This window comes from Procambarus clarkii, chromosome 53, assembly GCF_040958095.1.
Source record: "Procambarus clarkii isolate CNS0578487 chromosome 53, FALCON_Pclarkii_2.0, whole genome shotgun sequence".
NCBI classification, from domain to species: domain Eukaryota; kingdom Metazoa; phylum Arthropoda; class Malacostraca; order Decapoda; family Cambaridae; genus Procambarus; species Procambarus clarkii.
Window position 1 is genome coordinate 8,501,899 of NC_091202.1, and position 6,750 is coordinate 8,508,648.

Here is a 6,750-nt window from a genome sequence, read left to right on the forward strand (position 1 = left end):
TCTGTAATAATTGAATTAAGCCTAGCAAAGCCTAGAACCTAGTTCAGTAATTTAAAAAATGTTGTAACTTGAAAAATGCCATTCAATACATTAAACAATTTAAATATTTTCAGGCAATCAACACAACCCTCTCATGTTGGCTAACCCTCTCTCATGTTGGTCAATAATTTAATTAATTTTTATGGAGTAATCTTTGCTGTTGAAATGTAGTCTTTTTGAGACTACATTTCAAATGTAGTGTGTGTGGAGGCGTGTATGTTAGGTATTACCTAACATACACGGTCTAATATATCTATCTGTGTGAAATAGATTAAATCCATTTATTTGATATTCAGCTAATAGTTCTGTATTTTCTACATTCATCCATGTTTTGGTAAGTGCAATAATATGTATTGTTTCATTGCAGATTAGAGATTCAAGATAGTTCTAGATTTCCGAAGTACTGAAACGCGCGCCATTCAGGCTTGGTGGATCTAGGTGCAAGGTAAAATTATTTACATTTACTTGTTTTGTATTTATATGCATATATGCATTTATATGCATTATTCTATAGAATAATAGATCTCGTAATAATTTTGCAAAAATAGTGGCATTTACTAGTTTTAAAAGATTATTAAAAAATTTACTGATATGGTGCATTCGGAAGACAAACCCAATTTTTCACTTTTGACAATTGAGCTCGGGTGCAGGGGGGGGGGGTGGGTTGTGTAAAAGCCTGGTTTGTGCCTCGGAGAGGCTATGGGATCCAGTAAGATCGTCCTTCCTTTCCTCCCTAGAATCTGGATGTAGCAGGTGCTCAATTGTCAAAAGTGAAAAATTGGGTTTGTCTTCCGAATGCACCATATCAGTAAATTTTTTAATAATCTTTTAAAAATAGTAAATGCCACTATTTTTGCAAAATTATTACGAGATCTATTATTCTAATAAGGGTTTGATAAAATACAGTAGACTGCCTACTGGTTTTACCTGTAATAAGGTTTGATACAGATGATTATCCGTTCAAGGGGATTAAATAGCCGTTCTATGGCCCCAGGGTTTTCTCAAATTTTCTTTCATAGCCGGTCTATGGCCCCTGGGTTTTACGAACTTTTTTTTCCCAAGCCGGTCTATGGCCCCTGGGTTTTACGAACTTTTTTTTCCCAAGCCGGTCTATGGCGTGTATGTTAAATAAACCAAATTTTTTCACTTTTGACAATTGAGCACCTGCTACATCCAGATTCTAGAGAAGAAAGGAAGGACGATCTTACTGGATCCCATAGCCTCTCCGAGGCACAAACCAGGCTTGTACACAACCCTCCCCCTGCACCCGAGCTATGTCAACAGGTCGTTCTTTCTCTTCACCCTTACATCATCACACACAGAGATCACAATAACGTGATGCATCAAATGAACAAATCCACAAGGGCCGTGACGAGGATTTGAACCTGTGTCCGGGAGCATCCCAGACACTGCCTAAATCGACTGAGCTACAACAGGGTAAAAGGATCCAGGAAGTTCAGTAGAAGTTTGGTTTCAACCCTTTTACCCTGTCGTAGCTCAGTCGATTAAGGCAGTGTCTGGGATGCTCCCGGACACAGGTTTGAATCCTCATCACGGCCCTTGTGGATTTGTTCATTTGATGCATCACGTTATTGTGATCTGTGTGTGATGATGTAAGGGCGAAGAGGGAGAACGGCCTGTTGACATAGCTCGGGTGCAAGGGGGAGGGGGTTGTGTAAAAGCCTGGTTTGTGCCTCGGAGAGGCTATGGGATCCAGTAAGTTCAGTAGAACTTCGGTTTTAACCCTTTTACCCTGTTGTAGCTCAGTCGATTAAGGCAGTGTCTGGGATGCTCCCGGACGCAGGTTCGAATCCTCGTCACGGCCCTTGTGGATTTGTTCATTTGATGCATCACGTTATTGTGATCTGTGTGTGTAATTCTTCACTTGCTACAGCAACAGGAATGTGTGTGTATGTATTTGTGTTGTTGAATATGACCGAAAGTGTAAGATTAATGATTCTAACACAAATCGTCTGAATATTTGTTTTTCTTCACTGTCGAGAGTAGTTAAAAAAATTTACTCGAGTTTATTTTCACACTTTATTTATGGTCCTTAAGTCCCTCTCCTTAATGCTGCTGCTGTTTCTCGCATCTTTGCATCGCTTGTATGTTTGGGGGTTTGGCCTCTTGCTATATATTGATTCCATTTGTGTGTGTTTGGGTCTCAGGCCCTCTCGCAATTTCTGTTGAACAAACCCCTTTTCCTAGTTCTGCATCTCTCTTTTGGTACAAATTTTGTTGTGCTTTTATCATATATTTCACAAAACTTGACATACATTTCATTTACTTCATGTCCTATCAGCAAGTGTTTGTCAAATTCTTTAAGGAAAGTTTATCATCCTGATTGCAGATCTCTAGCGCTATTATGTCAACTTCTTGTGGATTCGCAATAATTATTTAATTTACCTTTAGGTGTTCTTTCACCAGCACAGCAACACTGTACCTCTCCCAACCAGTTTAAGATAAAAACTAAGTACTAACTAATTAACTCAATGTAACCTACCTTACCCCCAAAATGTCAACCCATGTCTTCTATTTTAAACAATGCTGTTTTGTTGACCAAACTGTATTTTTGTTTTTTTCTGCAATGTTTCCCCCCCCCCCCCACCACTCTACCACCACATTGAGTTTAGTAGCTCTGTGCACGTCAGGTGCTGTTTAATATACAGACCTACTCCTCCATTTGACCTAGTTTCTCTATCACATCTATATCACTTTGTGCTTTAGGCCTGGTGGAGCTTGGTCCACCAGGCTGTTGTTTGGAGTGGCCTGCAGATCCACATACAGTCTGCATATGATATACAGTCTGTTGATCAATTGAACTACAGTAGTTAGTTTTTATCATCCGAATGCACCAATATGTGTTCATTCTTCCCAGATGAAGGAACTAGGTAATATTCATCATCTGAATGCACCATCTGAAGCTTTAACACACTCATGATACACGAGAGGTTTAAAAAACTTTTAAAACTTTTAAAACTTTTTGACCTATGTATTTAAAAGCAATTCTAAAGTTAAAAAGTGTAGCATAGGCCCCTCGCAGAATGTTCTTAATATGATCCTCAGGTTATAGTTTTCTATCTAAAACCACCCCTAGATCTCTTTCTTGATCAGAATTCTTTATAGATCTCTGTGGCTCGATCATAGAAACTGAGTAAATTCGTTACACTGGACCTTCCAGATCGAATACCATGCTGACAGTCTGATATATCATTCAGTACGTCTGCATCTGAAATTGAGCAATACCGGATTTATTATTTGGTTTTATAAATTTTATACTTATAATCTTAACTTATTTCAGAGACCACGAGTAATCTGGGCTTCGAACTCAACAGAAAAGCCTTCCGTAGACCTGCTTCTTTGCTACATAAAAGACAAAATTTTAGTAAGTATTGATTTATTATGTGTTTGTTTATTTATTTATTTTTTCTTTATATACAAGAAGGTACATTGGGGGAGAGTACAATGACTTGAAGTTATACATTCTTGTAAAGCAACTAGCACTCATAGCGTTTCGGGCAGATCTAAGTATAGACCAAGGAACTTACCATCTTTTTTATTTCTGATGTTAACATTGTGTAACTGTAGATGAATTGCATTTGTTGATTTGCTCCCAAGTAAGATGTTGTAGGTCCTTTCTATGTTTAGTGGGAGTTTGTTGGTTGACATTAATAAGTGGATTTTTTTTTAATTTATTGTTTACATCATTATTTAATATGAGTGGGTTGGAGTCTGAGTAGATGAGGTTAGTGTCATCATTATCTCATATCTCAGTGATTTTGTCGTAATGGTCAAGTAGCTGTACTGTACAAGTAGAGGACATGAGAGATAGCTGTAAGAGGTATTTCAATATCTTCCTGCTCTAAATCCTTGTTGGCCTGGATTGTGGAGGTCATTGGTCTCTATAAAACTAGTAACCTGACTCCTGATCACTCTCAAATAATTTTATTATGTGGGATGTTAGTGCAACTGGTCTATAATTCTTTGCCAATGCTTGTGTTGTGTTGTGTTGTTTTGGTAGTGATGTGCAATGTGTTGTTTTGGTAGTGACTCGTCCAGTTCTGGTAGTAGTGCGGTTGTTGTGTGGTGTAGTACTTGTGTGCTTGTTAATGACTTGTATTCCAGTCTTGTGGGTATCTCCTTTCCCCTACGGGCCAACTGCTTTGTTCTTACCTAGCATTTTGCTTTGTTTGGGTATGAATGTTTGTGTGCCGTATATTTTGCAAAATTTGCCATATATCTCATTATTTACTCCTCTGCCTAGCAACAAGTCTGTCTAATTATACTCATTAACTGTTTTTCAAAGTTCCCCATAGTGTCCTTTATTGAAATCGAGTTCATGAACCGTTTCAATGTTCTTATTTTCTTCTAGATTATATCTTAAAGTATATTTAAATGTTATTGTTATTATTGTTATTAAATGTTATTGTGACATTGCATTGCAATTGAGCTATGTTGTTTACCATACCGTTCATTTCGTGAGTATAAGTATAGATGCCACACTTGTGACAGGTAAAACCATGCCTTTTTTGAAAAACAGCACCGTCTGTTGCACGTAAGAGCAACCCACACTATATTATGTTGCGATATTATTTCAATATTTCCGATTGCATTGATAATTTGAATTTTCATAGATTTCAATTTATTTTCATTTCGATTTAATAATTTTGTGTGACATTGCATTGAAATTGAGCTGTGTTATTTACCATACTGTTCATTTCATGAGTATAGTTTATTTTTTTATTTTTTTCATTTCATTTTTTTAGCTGTTCTTATTTTTCAGTGATGGGAATATCAGATCATTTGATGTTCCCAATTTTCTGATGGAAGCATCAGACCATTATAGAATGCATCGGATGAGGTAGTTTGGAATGGTGGGGAGGACGAGAGGGGGGTATGGTGGGGAAGACGAGGGGACAGAGGAGAGGGTAATGGTGGGGAGGACGAGGGGACTGGGGAGTTGGGGATGGTGGGGACAGGGGAATGCTGGGGAGGACAAAGGGACAGGTGAATGGGAGATGGTGGGGGAGGAAGAAGGACAGGGGAGGGGAAAATGGTAAGGAGGACGATGGGACAGGGAAGTGGGAATAGTGGGGATGATGTGGGGACGGGGAAGTGGGAAGGACGAGAGGACTGTGGAATGGGGAATGGCAAAGTGAATTATAATTATATATATTAATTAATTCTTATAAATTTCCAGAAGCCTGTATCAACACCCACACTAATGCAACTGAAAGAGATGTTGAGACAAGTATTGCTGATATGTTGAAGAACGCCCCAAACAAACTCGGTGGAAACAGATACAAGGTAAAGTTTGCCAATTTGCTGTAGTCTAATTCAATTTCTTTTTAGTAATCTTTGAGAACATTTATGCTATGAATAAGATAAAATAATGTAACTGATTTTGACTAAATATGTAGATATATTTAATTTTCTGAGCACTAATAATGAAAGAAAACCAAAATAAGAGGTGGCTACTATCTCTAATAATGGGCTGGAATAATGCAGGATATAATAATATATATATATATAAATATGACAATGTCAGACCACGGAGGAAGAATGAAACAGGAATTTCCTTAAGTACTTTTGTATATTAAATACATCTTCAGAAGGTCCTTCTGAAGATGTATTTAATATACAAAAGTACTTAAGGAAATTCCTGTTTCATTCTTCCTCCGTGGTCTGAAATTGTCACATTCTTAATCACGTGTTTATTTTCGTGATATACACACATATATATAAATATATATATATATATTTATATATATATATATTTATTTTTATAAATATATATATGATATATAGATTCTATATAGATTCTATATAGATTCTATTCTATTATTCTATTCTATAGTTTTATATAGATTCTTGTTTTAGTTTTTTTTCTATAATATAAAAACGGTTTTTAATTAATAAATTAAATATTATATAATAAAATAATGTATTATTGAAAACAATTAGTAACAAACAATATTTCATTACAGGGTGGTGAAGCAAGAAGACATGTGCATCACACAGCAGACTTGGATATGACGAATACTGAAAATGGCTAATGTCTATATAGAAGAATCTATATGTGTCTATATATAGACACATATAGATTCCTATATATAACCTATATATATATATATATGTGTGTATATATATTAATATATATATATATATATATATATATATATATATATATATATATATATATATATATATATATATATATATATATATATATATATATATATATATATGTATATATATATATATATATAGGTTAGGTTTGGTAGGGTTGGTTAGTTATCATATATCTACGTATAACTAGCTAGTTTTACCTTTATATATATATTATTTATATATATATATTATATAAAAAGTTTGTGAGGAAGACCTCTGGTGCCAATGTGGGGACCCATAGCCTCGGAGAAGAAAATAAAAAGTATTCAGAGGAGACCTTGTGGTCACTCACTAAACACTAATATTATCTTCTACCACCCCCATTCTTTTGTATGTACACATATATATTTGCTTTATTTGAACTTTGTTACAAAGAGGGAGTTACATATAGGTTACAAAGATGGTTATCATATATATATTATTTATATATATATATATATTATTTATATATATATTATTTATATATAATTATATTATTTATATATAAATATATTATTTATATATAAATATATTATTTATATATAAATATATTATTTATAT

The 6,750-nt window shown here is 34.8% G+C and overlaps 1 long non-coding RNA gene across 1 annotated transcript; it reads left to right on the forward strand.

Annotated features, from left to right (window-relative positions):
- Positions 1-315: 315 nt before the first annotated feature.
- Positions 316-6,093, forward strand: LOC138352288 (uncharacterized). The gene is made up of 4 exons (XR_011222748.1): positions 316-484; positions 3,341-3,424; positions 5,240-5,346; positions 6,027-6,093. It is a non-coding gene; the product is annotated as an uncharacterized lncRNA (long non-coding RNA).
- The last annotated feature ends 657 nt before the right edge of the window (positions 6,094-6,750 follow it).